This window comes from Manis pentadactyla, chromosome 12 (genome assembly GCF_030020395.1).
Source record: "Manis pentadactyla isolate mManPen7 chromosome 12, mManPen7.hap1, whole genome shotgun sequence".
NCBI lineage: Eukaryota > Metazoa > Chordata > Mammalia > Pholidota > Manidae > Manis > Manis pentadactyla.
This window is the reverse complement of record NC_080030.1, coordinates 92,993,257-93,016,945: the sequence shown is the minus strand read 5'-3', so window position 1 is coordinate 93,016,945 and position 23,689 is coordinate 92,993,257. Positions and strand designations below refer to the sequence as shown.

Below are 23,689 nucleotides of genomic sequence, written 5' to 3'. Positions count from 1 at the left end.
AATAACCCTGGCGTAAACTGAGAAAATACTGGCAACTGACAAGAACTTTAAAACAAACAAAACCAAACTGAATTAGTATCTTCAGAGAGATTAAGAGAGATTAAAGAAAGTATTATAAAACAACTTATAATAAAAAAATTATCAGAGAACAAAAGAAAATTCTTAGAAATAAAAATGTGATTGACAAAAATTTTTTAATTCAACAGAAGGACTGGAAGTTCAAGAAACATCTTCCAGGAAGTAGAACCAGAAGACTTGGACAGAAATAGAGACAGAGAAGTACACACATCTGTGTATTTAAGTTCCAATATTTGTGTATTTAAGTTTTTAAGGAGAAGACAGAAAAAGGACAGGATAATTGTCAAAGGAATTACAAGAAAATTTGCCAGAAGTGAAGGGCATGAGGTCACCATATTAAATATATCAATCACAATGAATGAAAAAGATCAAACACATCAAGTTGTTGACATTTCAGAATTATCCAAATTCTCTAGATGGAGAAGAAGAGATCCTTTTTAAAACTAGAGTAAGAATCCATTTCTTTTTCTCTTCTTCCTCACCACTCTGGAATGGGTTTAACAGTATATAACTCACAGCCATTTGAATATGTGCAAAAAAAAAGGCATCCAATCAATCACACTAAAAACTGCAGACCATCTGAGAGGTAAACAAGTCACAGTTTATTGCTCATGGTAAGTAGTGGGATCTGTTGAGTTTACAAAGCACTATAATAAAGTTAGAAGCTACAGCTATAAATAAAAGCTAGTCTTGGAAAGGATTGATGTTCTTCAGTTTTCTAGTCCTGTTTCCCACCAACTGACAGACCTTATGCAGAACGTAATGTTCTATGAAGTAGGAAATCAAATATCCATCACGAAAATGTTAAAAGCTAAAAACTCAGCTTGGTGGCCAATACACAGGGGTACCTGTGTACCTTCTTGTATTCAAAAATGTCTCTAAAAATAAATAAAAGGGCTCAAATGACAAGATCTGTTAAGACAGAGTTATAGGAAATGCCCAAAGATGAACTTTAATTGTCTCATCCAGCAGCTCTTACTCTGTCTCTAAAACAAAATGTTGTATGTGAAATATGAAAGACAGAACAGAGACGTGTGAATCCCACTCCAATCAGGACTTGAGAGTGCTGCTATTTCACAAGCCATCTGGTAATAGTAAGTCCCTGTGATTCTATGCTCTAGTGTGCTCTTTCCCCTTTACCAAGCAGTCACTTCTCCCCAGGTCTCTCCCCTGCAACACAGAGGGATCATTGTTCTTAAGGCAGACAGACAGAAGCCAACGGGGAGCAGGTATTGTGTGTTCAGAAAGAACTGTTTATTATTCTCCCATCTCTGCCACACTAAATTTCAATAACCTTGAGTCTGCAACACAGCCTGATCCCAAGTGAACACAAACACTGCAGTTTCCTCCACTACATTTTGGAAACCTGCAACCAGTCTCTGCCAATGAGCCTGTGGAATGAGGTGAAATATAAACATATTAATTCTTAGTTATGTTTTTTGATATGAGTTGTATGAAACTCAGTGTGACAACTACTCAATTTATTAGACAAACTTTCAGGGCTGTAAAGATTTAAAAACATCATTTTTAATATTCTATTCACAAGAGTTTAGATTGAATAATATACTCATTTCTACAACGATGTGAAGTCCAATCTATAACACTTATGGAGCTTGAATGGTTATCATACATATTTCAATAATATTCCTAATTTTCCTTTATGAGTGATACTATAATCATTATGAATAAATCTTTATTTAACAAATGACACTGAGTTGTTACGAGTGGACTGCTAAAAAAATTCAACTTCTGAAGAATCAGCATCAGCTTTACGAAAGACAGTTGATTTAACATAAAGCCATTTTTCTCATACTTCATACTGCTAAATTACTTGGGTAACTATACATCTTCCATCAAACTGCATATAATACTACAGCACAAGTTTACAATCTGTCAGAAGAAATCTCATCTCACACCAGTTCTATTTTCTCCCATCAACTAATACACTCTCCCTATGATTTACCTTCACTTCTGTTCAACTTAATTCCCCTCTTTTACATATCCTTCCTGCTCCTTAGCACATGCTCTTCTGCCATTTTTAATAAAGTCACCTACTTCACACAAAGGCATATGTGATATCTGAAAAGCTTTTTTGATCCCAATTTCAAGAAACTCAGTAACTTCTGAGGCATATATGAATCTTCTGGGAGTAACACTCCACTTTGTAAATTTCAGAACAGTGCTATGGCATTAGCACAAGACAGCAAGGGTGTATCGGTGACTCTGAGACAATTAGTTCATTTCTTTCTCTGCCCCTCCATTGTCTCTCAGCCTGAAATGACCCTAACTAGTAAATGTAACAGAAAACTCAGGAGAGAAAAACAATTTCTTCAAATGTGTACTTCCTAAATATTGTTAATCTATAAGGCATTTTTGATGCTCCGCTGATTTTAACTGTTGTTTATCTAAGTTGGCTTGGCTTATAAATATTGCCCATATTCTCTCTCTTTAAAAAAGGAAAAAAATGAATTTATTACTGATTGATGTTAACGACACTGTTATCCAAATGGATCACTGTCAGTCAACTTTCCTGTCTCTGTGATCATGATTTTTCACGTCCCATTATTCCCTTATCTGGTATGCGTTAGGAAAAGGCTGTCTGGATCCTCAGTGTGAAAACATGAGGAAGAGCCCCACTAGGACAGTTTCTAAAAGATTTCCACAAAGGAAAGTAAACTGTGTAAAACAAAAGTAAAATGCTTTATTATTTATCTACTTGATTAAAGTATCACTGATGTATGATCTTATGATGGTTTCAAATACAACATGGTGGTTCAACATTCACCTATATTATCAAGTCCTCACCCCCTCCATCAAAATGCTTTATTTTCTAGAATGCATGCTCTCTAGGGCCAAGGATAATATTTAATCAACTCTATACAGTGGCAGCATAGTAATAGAAACATTAGAAATACCTATATATTATCTGTTTTCTTTGTCCATAAAAATTAAGCAAATATTTATGGAAAGAAGTTAACACGGAACCTGATGCATCTGTTTATAACTGTCAACATGTTTAAATAAAAACCCTAACTCTTACAAGGCTGCACAAAGACATAAATGATCCTTAGGTGGCAGTGAAAATAGGGGTTGTCCAAACCAGACCAGAAATGGACACTGCAGAGCCCAATTATCTGGCACAGAGCTTTTAATTAACTTGAGACTTATCTGAGTTATTGCTGGATTGATGGAAATTGAAGCAATGAACTTAAAGGCATGGTAATTTGGAAGAACACAGACTAACAGAAAAGAAAAGACAAATAAGGATGACATTTGTGAACCAACAGAAGTCAAGGCACCTACATCCACAGGAGCACACAGCCTCCCAAAACGCCTTAGGTTGCTCTACCACTGCTATGGGCAGGACCTAAGATGGGCAGCAGCAGTAGCTGCCCATGGTCCTGAACCCCAGGACATACCACAGGCCAAAAACTAGGCAAGACCATAGTCGCTCGGCAGAATTTCACATTACATTCTACTCCTCCATAAAATTATAGTCCCAAATCATCACCACTTTTTCCCTGTAATTTTCAATTATTATTTTCACCATTAAAACAGATTAATTAGCACCCTCTTTTCATGTAACAGATTAAGAAGCTGAGAAAAACAGTTCCATTAATTTATTAGGATTCAGTCAGCAAACCTCAAAGTTACAGCTTTAGCCTATGAGTCACCCTGTTTCCTAGTAACCTAGGCCAAAATTCCTACTGCCACATTTTAGACTTCAGGACCCACCATTTGATTTAAGACCAGTATCTCAGATGAATGATAAAGCTGAAGAGAAATATACTAATAGACAAATGTATATTTGCACTAGTATAATCCTTTTAGCCAGATTCAGCATAAGAAGTTATCTTGAAAACTCTTAAAAATATTAACTCATTAAGGGTAAAGTAGAAAGTTAAGATTCAGTAATGATTAATTTCAATGGAATACTGGTAAGGTAAGCAAGCATTTGAAGGTAGGGACTTGAAAACAGGTTTCCCAAAAGTAAGAGACTTTTTACCCATCCGATTTATTGTAGCCACTGTCCAAGATGGCTCCCAATAATCCATACCTCCTAGTATCCATGCCCTGTGGCGTCCCCTTCTACACTGAGTCAACACTGGATGTATGTGACCAGTAGAACCTGGTGAAAACAACAGTGCACTGCAGATTCTGTCTTGGCCTCTTGGATTACTCACTTGGGGAAATCAGCTGCCACGCTGTTAGGACATTCAAGCAGCCAAGTAGAGAGGGGTGGAGGCCTCCCACCAAACGCCAGCCATGTGAGTGAGCCATCTTAGAGGTGGATCCTCCTGCCCCAGTCAAGCTTTCAGATGACTGTAGCCCCAGCGAGCATCTGACTGCGATCTTATTGAGACACCAGAGTCAGAACCTCTCACCTCTCTAATTCCTGACTGACTGACTGTGATAGATAACAATATTATTGCTGTTTTAAGCTGCCAAGTTTTGGGGTGATTTGTTATATAGCCCAGTAACTGGAGCTTAATTTTACCCAACATAATCTGGGCCTAATCTTCAGTGGTATCCTTCATGAACGATCTTGACTCTCTAATAAAAAGTTACTGTGACTATTGTTTATGCTTTATGTGACCAGTGGTCGAATAGCCCAAGTATGCTGATAAAGAAATAGCAAATAAAAGAAAGCGATGAAAGGTGTTAAGGGCTGAATTTTGTCACCCCAAAAATTCATATGTTGAAATTCTAACCCCCAGTAACCAGGAATGTGAGTATATTTGGAGACAGGACCTTTTTAAAGACGTAATTAAGCTAAAATGAGGCCATTAACGTGGACCTAACCCAATAAGGCTACTGTCCTTATAAGAAGAGAGACACCAGGTGTGCACGTACACGGAGGGAAGACTGCAATGTGAGGACACAGTGAGAAGACCATCTGCAAGCCAGGGAGAGGGACCTCAGGAGAAACCCAACCTGCTAACACTGTGATCTAGGACTTCCAGAATTTAGAACTGTAAAAAACTGAATTTCTGTCGCTTAAACCACCCAGTCTGTGCTACTTTGTAATGGCAGCCCTAGCATAATACAGAAGGGAAACCCATAAATTTAAAAAAATGACTTAGAAAATGCAATGAAAACATTTTAAGGAACAATGCTAAACCACAGTGTCTATAAAGATGTACTATAAAAAAAGTACAAGGAAGTGATTACTCTAACAGAATACAGGCAGCCTTCACTTTACATGATTCTAATATGCACAATTTCAACTCCCACGGTCCACTTAAATTATCATACCAGTCCTCCAACAAAACAGTTCAAATCTCACCTACCATAGTATATTAACTTTGAGAAACTGCATGAAGTACAAACTTCATTAATAGCTCTTAGCCTACGAATCACTATGTAATTAATATATGTTCATCAGGAACAGTGACCAATCACAACGTGTCTTTCCTAGGCTGTCAGTGATGAGTCACTCCTCATGTGTCATTCGGTTCACAGCCAGCCAGCCAACCACGGATTCACGTCGTCTCCTTGTCTACCAGTGATAAACCCACATTGTATTTTACCAAAATGAACAACTGAAAGAGTAACTGGTCAACAAAGAAGAAAGTGCAGAGAAGAAATGAGAAGTGGTAACACTGGAAATGATATTTGCAGGGACTATAATGGAGTTAGAGAAGAGCATGTGAACACTGCTGCGATTTGAAGACTAGGTATGCAGCCAGAGGGACTTGGTGAAGAGAAACCGACATGAATGAGAAAGTGGTGAGAGGAAGAGGATGAAATGATGCCGATAACAACTTCTTCACCTTTAAGGTCCTGGACATACTTCACACACTAAAAGCATGAAGGATAAAATACTGGAACCTGATCCAAACTTCAAAGGAAGAGCATGAAAATTGGTCAAGGCATAGCAAAGATGCTTGCTCTGTATCGTAAGTTCTAGGATGGGGAGAAGCGGGCAAACCAAGCTACTCTTGATAAGTTTTACAAAGAAGTTTGTTTCTCAATGTTGCTAATGTTTTACATTACAGTGTACTAAATTTTACTATTTTTTCATTTCCCTATACAATTATAACCAAACACTAAGACAGTTTGTAATGTTTTGACCAAATATTGAAAGGTCCCAGACAATCGCAATTTCTCCCACTGATGAATAAAATAATCTTTCAGGGTTTCACGTGCACTATTATCTCTATAAAACCACCACCCTGTGCAAAGCAAGGCCTGCCAGTTGCTTTGTTAGTTACTTTGAAGGGAGGGAGCTATGACTGAGACAGCCTTCTGGGGGGATTAGCCAAGTTCCATTTTCTGACCAGAGTGGCATTTATAAGGATATTGGCCTTATTATAATTTGTTAAGCTAAAAAAGTGTTTCTGTGACTCAAAGCCATGGGAGCAGGGGTCTAGTCAATGAGGACCTATCTGAAACACTGGGCCTATGTTCACCTTTCTAAGAGAAAAGAAAAGCCACAGAAATGAGAAAGTGACTTGGCAGAGGGCATAAAGGCTGCTGTCAGACATGAAATCAGAACCCAGGTCTTCCTGGCAGCCAAGTCTGCACTCTTTAAAGACTGCCAGTCTCCCATGAAACAGATTTCTCCTAAAGGACATCTTCATTGTCTATATCCAAGAGAGGTAATTCAGCCAGGTTTGAATGTGGAGGTCTGGGGTTTTAAGATACATTATTTAATGCTAATCAGAAAGAAAAAGACAAATAAAACAGGGAGGCCATAAAAGAGTCATTGACCTTACAAATTTTTTCCTTAAATTATTTTTCAGTTAGAAGAGATTGAGGCTTTGCAGAAAACAGTAAAATAGTTTTGCCTCCCTGATCCTAGGGCAATACATTCAAATTTAATGAATAACATGTATTCTGTGGGACTAAGGCTGGGCTCTTGTGGATTTACGATAATCTGGTTAGGTCACAATCAGTATTTGGTCTTTCCTTGTAGATTTAGTACTATCACGTAAATGTTCCCCTATCACATATACACCTTAATAGCCTCTGATGTTGCTTTTTCATACAAAACCTGGCTTCTATTTGCTCACTAATGTGGGGGGCGTTTTCTCTCCACTTTGTACACAGCTTTCATTAACACTAACAAGAAGTACACCTTATATAAGTAGGATATTAACTTCCACCCAATTTAGTTGGTTAGTAATTCAGAGCAAATACTAAATGTCTCTTAAGATTTATTTTCTTACCCTCAAAGTTAATGTTCCTGACATTAGGGAATTTCAAGGCTAGGAAGAGAGGGCTGTAATAAGAAAATGCATAAAAGTCCTGGGGCAAAATCTAAAACATTTTATGTCCTGTTTTTTTATTGATATAGTCTTTTATTAATTTCAAGTATATAAGACAGTAGTTCAACAGTTACCCATATTATTAAATCCTCACCCCCCCACACTAGTACAGCTACTATCTGTCAACATAGGAAGATGTCACAGAATCATTGGCTATATTCTCCATGCGGTACTACTATACCCATAACCAACCTACATTATAATTGAGAATTTTTGTGCCTCTTTATCCCCCTCACCATGCCCATTCACCCACCACAACCCCTCCCCTATGGTAACCACCAGTCCCTTCTCAGTGTCTATGACCCTCTAGATCCATCCATGTTGTTGCAAATGGCAGGGTTTTTTTTATGGCTGAATAATATTCCACTGTGTATATGTACCACTTCTCCTTTATCCATTCATCTAGTGATGGACACTTAGATTACTTCCATATCTTGTCTATTGTAAATATACAGCAATAAACATAAGGGTGCATATATCTTTTTGGATCAGGAATTTTGTTTTCTTCAGGCAAATTCCTAGAAGTGGAATTATTGGGTCAAATGGTATTTCTAGTTTAATTTTTTGAGGAACCTCTGTACTGCTTTCCACAGTAACTGCACCAATTGACATTCCTACCAACAGTGTATGAGGGTTCTCATTTCTCCACATCCTCGCCAACACTTTTTATTTTCTTGTCTTTTGGATAGTGGCCATTCTGGCTGGTGTGAGGTGATAGCTCATTATGGTTTTCATTTGTATTTCCCTAATGATTAGTGATGTGGAGCATCTTTTCATGTGCCTGTTGGCCATCTGGATTTCTTCTTTGGCAAAATGTCTGTCAGGTGTTCCACCTGTATTTTAATCGGTTTATTTGTTTTTTTGGTGTTGAGGTATATGAGCTCTTTATATATTTTGGGTGTTAACTCCTTATCAGATAGGTCATTTATGAATATATTCTCCCATACTGTAGGTTGCCTTTTTTGTTCTACTGATGGTGTCCTTTGGTGTACATAAGCTTTTTTAGTTTGAGGTAATTCTACTTGTTCATTTTTTATTTTTTTTCTCTTGCTTGAGGAGATGTGTCCAGGAAAAAGCTGCTCATATTTATGTACAAGATATTTTTGCTAATGTTTTCTTCTAAGAGTTGTATGGTTTCAAACAAAAAAAAAAAGGACTGTTCCTGTGTGGTAACCTCCAATGAGTTCTACACAAGGGTATAAAGGGCATATACAAGTGTAGGCAAAGGGTCTGTTTGCGTTTATACAGAAATCAAAGCCTAATTGGGCTACCCTGAAAATGAACTAAGATACGATATGAAAGAGAACTTCCAACATCAGCACTCTCTGGAAGACTCATGCCAGAAGATGGTCATCAAGAAATCCCAACAAAGATCCACGCACTGCCACAGGTGTAGATGCACTCATCCCACCAGCTCCTGGACTTGCCATGGGAATGAAGGAGATATCTAAGCTGGCCTGTGCATACAGTGAAAAAACAAATTTGACTGGATCTATACTGTTGGAACTCAACCAAGAATTAGGAGAAGTGCAAATTGTAGCGCTCCAAAATCTTACAACTACAGACTATTTACTGTTAAAAGAACATAAGGGATGTGAACATTCCCCAGGAATGGGTTGTTTTAATTTGTCTGATTTCTCTCAGACTGTTCAAGTTCAGTTGGACAATATCCACCATATCATAGATACGTTTTCACAAATGCCTAAGGTGCCTAACTGGTTTTCTTGGTTTCACTGGAGATGGCCGGTAATTACAGGTATGCTTTGGTTATGTAACTATACTCCTATTATGTTAATGTGTGTGCGCAATTTAAGTAGTAGCTTAAAACCTATACATGCTGAAGTTACTCTACAAGAAGATATGTCAAAGAAATAATCAATCTTCCCATGTTTTCTTCCGCCTGCTACTTCTATAGCTTTTCTTCTTCCTTCCTAATTACAACCCTTAAATAGAATTCGTGCCTCGTATCAAATTTACCGAGTATCATAATTCTTCCAAGTGGTAAAGATACCTCAAGACAAATGCTGGGCATAGAAGCCACAGGGCAAAAATATGCAAAGAAATAAAAAGCTGCTAACCATTTCAAACAATAAGGCTTCTCTCTCACTTACCAACTTTACATTTCCCTGTATGGCCCCGGAAGATGACTGGTTAGCCAGAGACGGGTAAGATTCCTCAAGGGAGGAACAACCTAAGACAGGCACAGTCGCAGAGGGGTCATCAGGTGAGAAATTGGGGATCAACAGAGGTGAGGCTTAGAACCTCACCCCCCCATTCTGAGAGAAATCTTCTGCATACGTGGATGTTTTATTGCCCTTGTCTAGCTTGGATTAACACATAGTCTACAGGCACACACCTGATCATCTATATTTGCTCTCTTACAACACTAAACTATGTTTTCTACCTTTATCTTGTATCTACCTACCACTTCAGCATTTTATTAAAAATAATAATAATAAAGAGAGAAATGTGGTATCCACATATAAATCAAGTATAAAAACCAAATGAGAATTCATATTTGAACTGTTTATAGTTCATAATGCATGAGCAAAACCGAAAGTTTCTGTGATGACTGCCCTTGTACTGTTCACTATGTAACTTATTCATTATGTAAGAATTTGTTCTCCATGTAAGAACTTATTCACTATGTAAGAATTTGTTCTACATGTAAGAACTTGTTTGTTATGCCTCAGAAGATTGGAGACTGACGAAAATTAGGCTTGGGGTGGATTAATGATTGTGCATTGAGCATTGACTCCCCTATACAGAATTTTATTGTTGTTAACAACCATTTGATCAATAAATATGAGAGATGCCCTCACAAAAAAAAAAAAAGGACAGACTTCCAATGGTAAAATAAATAAGTAACCGGGATGTAATGTATAGCATAAGGAATATAGTCAAGATATTGTAACAGCTTGGTAGGGTGATAGCTGGAACCTAGAATTATGTATATAAATGTTTTATCACTGTGTTGTACACTTGAAACTAATGTAATGTAATACTGTGCGTCAACTACCCTTCAATAAAAAATAATTATCTAAAAAAAAAAAAAAAGAGTTGTATGGTTTCATGTCTTACATTCAGGTCTTTGATCCATTTTGAATTTACTTTTGTGTATGGAGTTAGGCAGCAATACAGTATCATTCTCTTGCATGTAGCTGTCCAGTTTTCCCAACACCAGTTATTGAAGAGGCTGTCTTTTTTCCACTAAATATTCATGGCTCCTTTATTATATATTAATTGACCATATATGTGTGGGTTTATATCTGGGCTTTCTATTCTGTTTCATTGATCTATGGGTCTGTTCTTGTGCCAGTACCATGTTGTTTTGATTACTATAGCTTTATAGTATAGCTTGAAGTCAGGGAGTGTAATTCCTCCAGCTTTGTTCTTCTTTCTCAGGACTGCTTTGGCTATTTGGGGTCTTCTGTGGTTCCATATGAATTTTAGAACTATTTGTTTCTAGTTCATTGAAAAATGTTGGAATTTTGATAGGGATTGCACTGAATCTGTAAATTACATTGGGCAGGGTAGTCATTTTGACAATATTAGTTCTTGCTAACCATGAGCACAGTATAGATTTCCACTTGTTTGGTTTCTTTAATTTGTCTCATGAGTGTCTTATAGCTTTCAGAATACAGGTCTTTCACCTCCTTGGTTAGATTTTTCCTATGTATTTTATTCTTTCTGATGCAATTCTAAATGGAATTGTTTTCTTGCTTTCTCTTTCTGCTAGTTCATTGTTACTATATAGGAACACAACAGATTTCTGTGTATTAATTTTGTATCCTGCAACTTTGCTGAATTTAGTTATTTTAATAGTTTTTTGGTCGAGTCTTTAGGGTTTTCTATGTATAATATCATGTCATCTGCAAATAGTGACGATTTAACTTCTTCCTTACAAATGTGGATGCCTTTTATTTCTTTGTGTTGTCTGATTACCACAGCTAGGACCTCCAGTACTGTGTTGAATAAAAGTGGTAAGAGTGGGCATCCTTGTCTTGTTCCTGATCTTAGAGGAAAAGCTTTCAACTTTTCACCATTAAGTATGACCTTAGCTGTGGGCTTGTCATATATGGCCTTTATTATGTTGAGGTACATACCCTCTATGCCCATTTTGTTGAGAGTTTTTATCACGAATGCATGTTGAATTTTGTCAGATGCTTTTTCAGCATCAATTGAGATGATCACGTGGTTTTTATCCTTTTTGTTAATGTGATAAATGATATTGATTGACTGATGAATACACCATCCTTGCATCCCTTGAATAAATCCTACTTGCTCATGATGGATGATCATTTTGATGTATTTTTGAATTTGGTTTGCTAATATTTTGTTGAAGATTTTTGCATCTATGTTCATCAGGGATGGTCTATAATTTTCTTATTTTGTAGTATCTTTGGTTTTGGTATTAGAGTAATGCTGGCCTCATAGAATGAGTTTGGGAGTATTCTCTCCTCATCTACTTTTTGGAATACTTTAAGAAGGATGAGTATCAGCTTTTCTTTAAATGTTTGGTAGAATTCAGCTGTGATGCCATTTGGTCCTGGACTTTTGTTTTGGGGAAGTTTTTATTTTAAGTACCAATTCAATTTCATTGGCCAGTGATTGTTCAGATTTTGTTTCTTCCTGGGTCAACCTTTTAAGGTTATATTTCTATGTCCTATTTTTAGATGTACACAAAAACTTTTAGCACAGCCAATTAAAAGCAGTTAATTACAGTGTTTGTGTTTTTGAATCTTTAATTACCAAGGGAAAATAAATTAGTGAATTTAGGACTTAAAAAGGCAGAAACATACTAAGATCAAGACAATTTATTTTTGGCATATTAAGCTTCATTTTCTTCAAAATGGACTTTTCTCAGGGATTTAGTAATAAAAAGGAAAGAAATGGTAGCACCTAGAGATAAATTAGACTTGCTACATATTTTAGAAGGGGGGAAAGGAATGATCTAGAGCTATCATTTTAATAATAACAGAAGAAGGCTGTTTATTACAAAACCTTTTGGAATGTGTTCTATACAGTATTCCCATTTTCCTGGCAATGACAGTCTCCTGAAAAGAGGATAGACTTTGAATTGTAGTAATTTATTCAATATGCTGACTCTAAGGGAGCTCATGCTTTAAAGGAATTTTCTGATAATCTTATGTAGGATTTTTAAAATGCCTATTAGCACATTTTTTTAATTAAGGTAACATTGTTATACAATCTTATGAAGGTCTCACATGAGCAACATTGTGGTTGCTACATTCACCCCTTTTATGAAGTCACACACCCCCAATACTCCATTATAGTCACTGCCCATTAGGGTAGTAAGATGCTATAGAGTCACTACTTGTCTTCTCTGTGCTATACTGCCTTCCCCCCCCCACCTACATTATGTGTGCTAATTGTAATGTCCCTTAATCTCCTTTTCCCTCCCTTCCCACTCACCCTCCCTACCCCCTTTCCCTCTGGTAACAGCTTGTCCCTTCTTGGGGTCTGTGAGTCTGCTGCTGTTTTATTCCTTCAGTTTCTGCTTTGTTCCTACACTCCATAGATGAGTGAAATCATTTAATACTTGTCTTTCTCCGCCTGGCATATTTCATTGGGCATAATACCCTCTAGCTCTATCCATGTTGTTGCAAAAATGGTAGGATTTGTTTTCTTCTTATGGCTGAATAATATTCCATTGTGCATATGTACCACATCTTCTTTATCCATTCATCTACTGATGGACACTTAGGTTGTTTCCATGTCTTGGCTATTGTAAATAATGCAGCGATAAACATAGGGGTGCATATGTCTTTTTGAATCTGTAGCACATGTTTTTTAAATCAATTTCCCTATTTGTCTTCCAACAGGAAGGCACCTAATTAACTGTAAGTCTGTCCTTGAATGATAAAGTGTTTACTTTACTTACACTTCAAAGTATAAAATACCTTGGCTAACATCCAATCAAACATACAGATTTACTGCACAATAGCAAAGATGGAAAATGTTTAAAGGCACTTGATCCTCAGTTTTAAAATAGTGCTTCTGATTGGCAGCAGCATACTGAAAGTACTGAAGGTATGAGGTTCTTTGATTTTTCCTACAAGTTTTTATTTTTTTTGTTTTTGTTTTTGGGATTTTGGGGGAGAGTCTCACTTTTTTCCACATTGTATTAAAAAACCAACAGGTGCCAAGGATTTTTCTATTATTCAAAGGCATCAGCAAGCAAGCCATTCATTAAGTATCATGTAACCGTGGATAACACATTTAGGAGATTAAGGAAATTATAAACAATTAAGTAAGCAACCGTCCTTAAGAAATCTATAAAGCCCTAGGACTTATGGTTCCTCTTTCACAGCAACTCCTACTGCTGTTAACTTTCACCTTGATTTTTGAAAAAGACAGGTAACCAGAGCCATCATGCTAATTTTAGCTTTAATTTGTTCTCTCAGCATCAAGGGACACACTGAGCTCCAGTGTAAACCAGTCACATTGACGAAAGCCTCAGAGTCCCAACTTTCCTATCATTTCTATTTGGAAGCAAAGCAACAGACAGCTCTATAGGTGAGGTCAGGCAGTGCATGATTTGATTTACTGAATAAGCCCACTAACCGCGTCTCTCTGAACATGCTCAGAATGCTGATTATTAATGCCCACTGGGCATTCCCCTCTTGATTCCAAGCTCTCCTAGTAGCAAGGAGGGAAGGGTCCAATTCTGGTGAGTCAAGACATATAACTAGAGCTGCTGAGAAACTATTTCAGGCAACAAAAGACAAATTGCCACAAGGGCATCCGAATCTGGGGTGCTCATTAAACGTGTACCACCTCAGACCTACTGAATCAGAATCTAAGGAGTGAGGGTGGGAATCTTTGAAATTTAATAGATTTCCCAGATGATTTATTCATGCTAAGTTTGAAAAGTATTGGTCTAAGTAAGCTAACTAGAAGATAGCTAGCTAACCAGCAGATAAATTTAGCAGCTTGCCCAAGATCATTTAACTTGAAATCTGTTTTGTTTTAACTACCTCATTGTTTAAGTTTTATTATCTTGACTACCATGGTGAAGTAACCGTGGGCCAGATGAAGTATGTCCTAACTAGGAGCACAGTTACTCTAAAATCCAGTTATACTGATTTTAAGTCTAGTGATGAAGGGCTTAGCAGACTTTTTCTGGAAAAGTATAGATAGTAAACATATTAGATGTTGTGGGCAATGAGGTCTAGTGACAACTACTCAACTCTGCCAGGGCAGTGTGAAAACAGCCACAGACCATATGCAAAAGAATGAGTATGACTGTGTTCTAATACAATTTTACAGAAAGAGGCAGTGGGCTAGATTTGGCCCATGGCTATGATTTGCTGACCACTGGTCTAGGGCATCTTCAGTTCCAACATGGGCACAATGAAATACAACTTTTTAAAAATTTAGGACTTAAAAGATGGTAAATATTGATTATTTGCATATTTTCCTTAGGTAGAATATCGCAATGTCAACTAGTATTGGATAAGTGAAGCATGACAACAGGTAGTGTCCATTCCTAAAATTGTGGGCCATTTTCTCCAGGATTCCAACTAGGCACTGGGATCTTTCACATGATCTTTTATTAATCACTATGCTCCATGTGTAGCTGTCAAATGCTGGTTATAGCCAAATGGCACCCTCCTGGGCACACGTTTACTTCAAGCAAGTAAGACAAAGAGGTCCAAATCTTTACAACTTTAATTTCCATTAAGAGCAAGTAAGTCAAAGTGACACATACATCATGATTGCATAATACATTCCATGGCAATGTATTTTCTTTGGAGAGGATAAAAGTTTCACACTTGCCTATTGCCAGCAGCTTGAAGTAGTTTTAAACTGTATGATAACATTCATGATGCCAATAAGACATGCATATTCTTGTTCTTTGCTAATCTTCCTCTGTTCCCTCTTTCTCAAACGTACAATTCTCTGCATGGCTGGGGGACTCTGAATAAACCATATATGCTTTAGTCCTTAATAAATGCATGAACGTAGATGGCTTAATCCCATTTTTATTTGGCCACACGGCAATTACAATTGCTTCTTGTATGGAGGTCTCACCTAGAACCTTACACTACAAAGACATAACAATTAATATATAGATGTTTGGAAAGTGAGAAATAGATTATATGAAGGCATTTACACTTAACTTTCCAGTAAAAAGACTAGCATATTTGTATAAAAGATGGCTACTTATCCACCAAAGAGTTCTGTTCCCCTTTCCAAGTAAATGATTATTGCTCGTCAACAGTCGCCCAGCCAGGGACTACATTTCTCAGCTTACGTAAATCTACGTGGGGCTATGTGACTTGTTCTGGCCAATGGAATGCTAGCAGAAGCAATGTTTTTCACTTGCTGGTGAAGGTAGTTAATCTAGCGTGCCATTTCCACAGTCCCTTCCCCTCATAGTGAGGCCACGTGGCGGAACCACAGGAAGGAAGGAGCGTTTATCCCTGCGTCACGTGAGGGAAAGCTAGCCAGGAGAACTGCCCGACCAGAAACAACAGATTTGGACTGTGCACTAGAAATAAACCACAACCACAGAACAAGTATCAACACAAGGCAACTGGCATTGGCATAATTCTATTAACTATAGACCGTAATATGTATTTCACTTTCCCGTGTGCTGTGTGTGCGTGTGTGTGTGTGTGCAGTCCTATGAATTTTAGATATAAAGATACATGTAACCTCCACCACAATAAAGTACAGAATGTTTCAAATCCCCAGTTGATAGATGAGGAAACTGAGGCATTTAAAGGTTCAGTAAACTGTCAAAATTTTTCATAGAGTTAAGTGGCAAAGCTGGGTGTCAAACCCAGTGTGATCAGCTCTGAAGTTCATGCCTTTCAACCATTGGTGGCCCTAAATATCTACAGGGCATATCAAATGCATCCATATATACCCACTCAAGAAGTATGCTTTCTGGTACTTACCTATTTTACACTCTAGATAGCATAATATAAAATAGGATGCAGTGCATCTCAGCATTCTACCTAAACTGGGTTGACTTCAGAATATCATGCTAGGACTTGGAGTTCACTTGGCATTTTTGAACTAAAAAAATAAGTTTAAAGACTGGCATGAAACATGTTATCCCTATCAAAGAAGAAAAATAAATTTGTTCCGTGAAAAATCTGAACTGAAATTTTCCTAGTTGATTATTCATGATTCATTTTTTATTCTCAATAAATTCAAATCATTATCATATAAGCCTGATAAAAGAAGTTCATCCCGTGTCTTTACATTTTTACCTCTCATTAAGCAGATATTTTAGTTACTGAATATCCAAATAGTTCCACTATGGAAACAAAGTATTTAAAAAAACACATTTGACTAATATTGAATTTTCTTTTTAAAACTTCCTTCCTGATTTATTTATTTTTCTGAACATTAACTTAGTATATGCTCATTACAAAAGTCTTTAAAGTTCTGGTAAAGTAACAGAAAGAAAAACCCTAATACCCCTAAAGCTCACCACATAGAGGCAATTTCCTTGTAGATCAGGTTCCCATGGGACTTTCCTAGAATTAGAATAAAAAGCAGACATTTTTTAAAAACTGAAAATTCTAATTCACTGAAATAAGAATGAATTCTTTGACCTTGGAATCAAGTTTAAGAATAAAATGGCACTTCTGGTTTATATTCCGAAATGTGAATACACACACAGTTTTAAAAGACACTACCCTGTAAGCTACTTATGTTCGTAATAAGGGGAAATCATCATGTTTCATCAGGTTAACAATCTCATTAGTTCTCTTTGGTCCACAGACCAGCAGGTTAATTCGAGGTACCTATCTCCAGAAGTGTGGGAGAACAAAAATGTGGCCACTCTGCATATGTACCATTTCACAGAACTACACACATTTTTGAAAGAAACACCTTGGTCTGCTCCCCTTATTTAGAGGAAAAAAACTAAGGTTCTTGAAAAATTAAGTGTCTAGACCTCCACAGTGAGTTGGTGGCTAGGACTAGCTTTCTGGGTCCACCAATGGCCTTCTATCCTCCCCAAGGTCCCCAGATATGCTCTCTCCCATTGCCTCATCCAACCTGATCAGATAAGATAGAGGGTTCCTAAAGCTAAGGAAAAGGTCACAGCCTCAAAAGAACCAGGTTGTTCTTCATCTTTTATATACTTAGTATCTGTAAGGAAAATCAACTTTATTCTTCTGTATCTGTTCATTTCAGAAAGATGTCTTAAAACATATGTCCTTTATACAAACAAAAATAAGCAAAAAAGGGCTTTGCTGGTTCATGTTCAGCTATTAAGATTAATCTACTTTGGGCGATTTTTCCATTCTTGGGTACTATTTGCTTATATCTCCATTAAATGCATGCTTGTTTGTTTTTTAAGAATGACATAAATTTTTTTACTATTACAGATAGTAGTATTTCACATAATCTCTGTTCTTGTACTGAGGATAAATCAGTGATGTTGGAATTGAGTTAAGGCCACTTCAGCTGCCAATAAACTCCTAAATTTAAATAAAATGCTTTAATCCTTACATACCCTTTCATAGCTTTGTGTGAAAACACTAAGAGTCAAGCATCTCCTAAAGATCTTTGTGCCTAGACTATCAATTCTAATAGTGAAATGGATGCTCAAACTTTTCGACTTTCAATTTTTAGTAAAAGAGTAACAGACAAAAAAGGGAAAACAATCACGCTTAGCCACATTTTATTATCTACAATATAATCTTCTACTTTGTACCCTCAAATCACAAGATGCTGATATTAAATATAAGCAGTTTAGCCCAGAGAAAGATTTGAAGTTCTTTTAATTTTTTTAAAAGGATCAATGTTAACTGAAAATAATGTTAATGATTTCTTAGCTGGGCATCAAATGGAAAAAGGAGAACTAGTTAAGAATCAAAGTACTTTCTCCCACACACATGTATTTCCAAATTTTACAAAGAAATAGAAAGCCTTCAACGTATGAGCCAAAACAGATAAAAATTGTATCCAGTAATGTTTGTCAATTTGGAAGCCTCACCTATGGTTCTGCACGGGCTTTCTAACAATAAATGACTGAAGAAAGCAGCTGTAAAATTAACAACCACACTAGGGAAATATTATTGAGTGTATTCTCACAGATTGTTAAAATAGCACCAGGTCTTAGCTTAGGTTTGGGGTAGAGAAAATGAACAGGACAGGGAAGAAGGGTCTATGTTTCCCAAAGGCACCATGCCAGCCATCTGTGACATTGTTTTTCAAGTAGCCTTTCCTTCAAAGTTCAACAAGTACCACTTATTGAAGGAATTATCAAGGGACGCCCTGCAGTTTGATACAACTGTTTCATCTGAAACGATTATCTGCCTCCTGTGCTATAAATTTATGCATAAGTAAAATCCTACCTGAAACATTTTCAGGCCTGTAACCCATGTCCAAACTCTCAAGACACAAGACAAAATACCTCCCTCTGAGATCCTAAATCCACTGCTCTAGCCCGTTAAGTGGAATTTGAAAGTGATACATTTTCATTTGAAACGATAAATTTTGAAAAATGATAAATAATTTTATAATGTAAACTAATTCATAATTTATTTGCTAAGATTAAGATTTGAAGTACTGGCTATTTTAAATACAGACAATGGTATATACCCATCACTGGACAGTTATTTAGTACTATTTAACAATAATGAAACAGCTACCATTTCCTGAGACTGTTATATTCTAGCCCCTTTATAGACACTTTATGTACATTATCTAGTTCAATCCTCCTAGTGACCCTATGAGGTAGGCTTTAGCTACTCCATTTCACATAGATAGGAAAACAAGATTGAGCCCACTCCACAAAGAAGCTTAACCTGGGGCTACTTCAGGCAGACCCCATCCTTAATAACTGCTCTCTCCAGAAGAGGGTCTTACCTTAGACCAACACTTTCCCAACTGTGCACCAAGGCCCACCAGGGGCCATAGCAAGTTCACAGGGACAGCTTGGAATATTTGAAAATTCTCAAGGGAAACACAGTGTACTCAACGTGTTGGCCACTGCTATGTCTACAGACTGGAAGCAGTTCACAGTTTCAACATTAGATCACATCACGTTCCTATCAACAACACTGCATCTTTGCAAAGCTTGGATTTTCACTGGTTGCAGTGATAAAGAGCTAGTGCTGCAGAAAAATGAATGTGGAATAGGAAGTATGAGTGGAGGTATCCAACTGATCCCAAGGTGTAAGAAGTAGTACAGGCACCCACATCATGTCTGAAATTGTGGTTATTTAAGAATGACATAATTTTTTTTCTCTCAATTTATGTATATACACTTTTAAAACAGCTTCTATGTGGTTAGGACATAAATACTTATTAAGCTGTTTGAACCCACTACTACTATTTAACATTAGGCACTGTGGAAAAAATTACTAAGATACTAAGGGTGCCACGAATCAAATTTAGGAATTTCTGCCTTAACCAAGAAGTGATAGAGCTGTACAAGATTCACCAAGCAGAGCTGTGCGACCCTGAAGAAATAACTTAAAGTCCACAACACAAACATACTCACAAGGAAAAGAATAATTTTATTAAAAAATAAAACTATTTTTTAAAGGTTGCTCTCAGACAGCTTAATCCTTCAAATCCCACACAGTATCCCCTGGATAATTTGTATTTTTTAAAAAAAACTTCTAAAACACAGGCATGCAAATTACTGTTTTTCCAATTCTTAGGGACTCAGGCGATGCTTTTAAAATTACAGCCTCCAAGCTATTTTGGAAGAGACTGGGCCTCCCCTACACAGTCGGAACACACCCATGAAGCCTGTGCCAAGGAAACCGGGCAACACCTTGCGAGGGACTGCCCTATCCCAGGTCTTTGAGACTTCCAGCTCTTTTGTGATTTGCATCTTACTCTCAATTTGCTTTTAAGTCCAATAAGAACGCTAGAGGGTATTGCAGAGATACTTGTTTGGAAACTTCCCTCTCACAGAGTTTTTCATGTAAGATGTTATGTGTGAAAAGCAAGGGAAAAATTAACACCAAATCCAAACTAGTGGTTCCTTGCGGGGAGAAGGAGCAGTGAGTGGAAGGCCATGGGGAGGGGTACTGGGGGCTCTGTCCTGGAGATGCTCTGGTTCTTCAGTTCCATGATGGGTAGTTGGGTGTATGTTTTATTCTTATTCTTTTAATTGCTCCTTAAGCTTAACACTTTCTGAATGCATATTTCACAGTGGCAGCATGGAAGTGTGCCTTGTCTCAAAACTGGGTTGGATCACAAGCTATCAGCTTTTACTTGGGGTGTAAGCTTAGCTAAAGGGCCACTGGAGAGGTGATGGGTTTAAGTGGAAAGTGAAAGTTAATTTTTGGTGCCATCATAGAGGAATAAGGAGTTAAATTAGCATTTCTTTGTTGCAGTGGTTTATACCTCCCAATAATGTGCAACTAGTTGTTTCCCAACTCTTTTACTCCACTTCACCCATCTCCTACTCTCCCCTCCTACTTATGACCTGGAGAGCAGAAAACTCTTCCAATTTTAACTGATATCCCTAATTTTAAAAAAAATGTTTGTTTGCCCTATGCTAAGCACCTGCTAGGGATGATAGAAGGAAGTTAAAGATGCACAGTCCCAACTTCTACTGGCAAGAACAACAGGTTGCTATTGCTGTTTTAAAGATGGAAAACCTCTCAGAGACAATTAGTAAGTACATTGTGGCCCCATCGTGGCCCCAGGTGTTTGTCTTCATTGCCCAGGCCCCTTCCACTTCTACTGCCTGGCCTGGTAGGTATAACCGACACGCGAATATCAGTATCCTACAGGTTCACAGAAAGGATGCCTAATGATCTAGAGCAGTATGGCCAGGCATTTATTTGCATCACTTCATTTAATTTCCACAACACCACTACCAGGTTATGTATGATACACCCAGTTTACAGTTCTAAAACGTAAGGTTTAAAGAAGTGGGTTTTCCAAAGTCACATACCTAACAAGTGGTCGCATCAAGATACAATCTCACGACGCCAAAGTGGACGTTTTAACCACTACTTGCACCATCTCACTGAGATTCGGGGAAAACATTCTTGACCAGCTTTATGAAATTCATTCCCTCTCGGGTCCCAATGCTCTGCTTCGTCTCCCGGCTCCCAAATCTTCCGGAAGCGTCACACTTAAATCCCCCAAACCAGTGTCGGCAAGCTGGGTCTGAACTCAAACCCAAGTGCTAGCTTCCTGGCCCCGGGAGACCCTTGCTACCTCTTTACAGAGCTTCAATCCAGCCAGAGCGGATCTCCCCGGGGCAGGAAAACTGCGCACACCCTCTCGGGCCTGCACCCCTTTGCAGTCCTCAGAGGGGCCAGGGGATGAGGGGCAGGCTGCTGGCGCGTCCCGGCCGAGCCCCGGCTCCCTGAGGCCGGCCCGCAGGCCCGGGGACGGCGGGGCGCGCTAGGCGACCAGAGGGGACCCTCTGTACCCCCGCAGACCGCCGGCCACCGCGTCCGGGCGAAATACCAAGGTGATCCCTGCCTCCCACCACCACTTTCTCCAAACTCAGCTTTATGCAGAACGAGGAAGGGGCTGAGCAAAGACGACAAAGTTCTCTGTTCCTCGCCCCAAAGTTCGATGTTCTAGGCAAAGCGATAAGGGAGGGACCCCGGGAGGAGCCCCCTCCCGCCGGCTTGCCCAGAGAGGGCAACGCGTGCGGCTGGGTCTCCGCCCCAGGCAGACGCCGACCTCCCCGGATCCCGAGGGGTCCCCGGGAGCTGGGCGCCGGCTCTCAGATCCCGAGGGGTCCGAGGGGCCGGCGAGGGCGCACGGTACCTTCCTCTCGCGCTCCAGGCGTCCGCGCCGCAGGGGCCACTGCCGGCGACAAAGGGTGCGGGGGGCGAGGGGAGGCGATGGGAACGGGCTCCGCTGGCTCCGGCGCCCGCGGGCCTCGGCTGCCCGCCCGCGCGGCTGCGCTCCCGCAGCTTACCTGTGGCCCAGCCCGCCGCGCCCGCAGCGCGCACGGCTCTCGGCCCGGCCCGCCCGCGGCTCCTGCTCTGGGGCCCGCAGCGCCCCGCAGCGGCCGGTGCGGGCACGGCGGGGGCCGGGGCGAGGGGGTCGTCCTTGCTCAGGGGCGGTCCCGGGGCTGCGGCCGCCCCTACCTGGGGCCGGGGACCCTTCCGCGCCCGTTGGTGCCCGCCTCCCGAAGAGTGGGAGGAAAGGGGGCTGCAAACCCCAGCAGGGGCTCCCGCAGGTCTGTTGGAGGGAGAGGGGGATTGTGGGGAGAAGCCATCCCTCAGCCCGTGGCCGATTGGCTACCTTTTCAATATACTCATAGTTCACTTGGCGGGGATGGTTGAGTGGAAACTGAACAATGATGAATGATACTGATGTCGGGGGTTCTTGTTCACGGAGCCGAAGAATGAACTTCGCAAACACTCAAGGTAGGAGAGCAAGGCAGAGGCTTTTATTTAGAGAGAAGGCGAGAGGACAGAGCTCCTGGCTCAGGCCAGGAGGGGACAAGGGAGCCCCGGGGTGGTGCGTTGTCTGGGGGTCTTATAGGCCTTTGAGAGACAAAGGGCTAGGGACACACACTTGCTAAGTGGTCCCAAATACCTAATAAGAAACACTAAGTTTCTTATTAGTCTTCCTGGTTATTTACAAGAATTTTACTGCTGATTTCCTGCCAGGATAGCAGCTTCCTGGTCTGGGAGCATATCACTCAACGCTGCCTGCTTTGCTCCCAAGGTTTGGTAAGAAAGTTTTTTTTACTAATTGGGTTTTAAAATGGAATCCTTCCTGTTTTTACTATGTTGTTTTGAGCTTGCTTGCTACATTGCCTAAGGTGCAACAAATCATTTGTTTAAGGCTGGAGGAAGAAAAGCAGCACTTGGGTAAAGGTAGAAAAATAAACTGGGCCCGCCAGTAGGCCAAAGCAAATCTCACAATGGATTATCTTGCTTTTGTTTTTTTCCAGAGGCCCTCACCCTACTCTAAGCCCATGGTCCCTGTCTCAATACAGATTCAAAAGAGAGCTGGAAGGGGGAAAGGAAACCAGACAGCTTGTCTATGAGTAGTTAGTGGGAACCATCCCATATGAAACAGACAAGTGCCTTGAGCATTGCTGACTTCTATATTCAAGTCACACTTTCCGTACCACTGACTCAGTCCGTTCTGGTCTGTTTTCGGTTACTTCTTCAGTACCTAGAAGAGTTCCCTGAACATAGTGAGCACTCAATAAAGTATTGTTAAATGAATGCATGAATGAATGGGACATCAACCTTCTGAAAAGGCATGATGGATAGCTGCTCTCCACATACAGAGAGAGGAGGGGGAGATGGAGCCCTAAAAGGAGTCGCAGTGTTACCTGAGGTTTGGGACAAGCTCGTTTTGAACTTGATTTTTCTTATGCCCTCTGAAATAGGCCTGGT

General features: G+C 39.4%; 1 protein-coding gene across 3 annotated transcripts in view; it reads right to left on the bottom strand.

The window, feature by feature from the left end:
* The window catches only part of ANKRD6 (ankyrin repeat domain 6), a 170,708-nt gene extending 148,415 nt beyond the window's left edge, over nt 1-22,293 (bottom strand). For all 3 annotated transcript variants that reach the window (XM_036882464.2, XM_057489413.1, XM_057489414.1), the window contains exon 1: nt 22,095-22,293. The gene's annotated coding sequence lies outside the window, so the exon portion shown is untranslated. The remainder of the gene's footprint in view (nt 1-22,094) is intronic.
* Between the last annotated feature and the right edge of the window lie 1,396 nt (nt 22,294-23,689).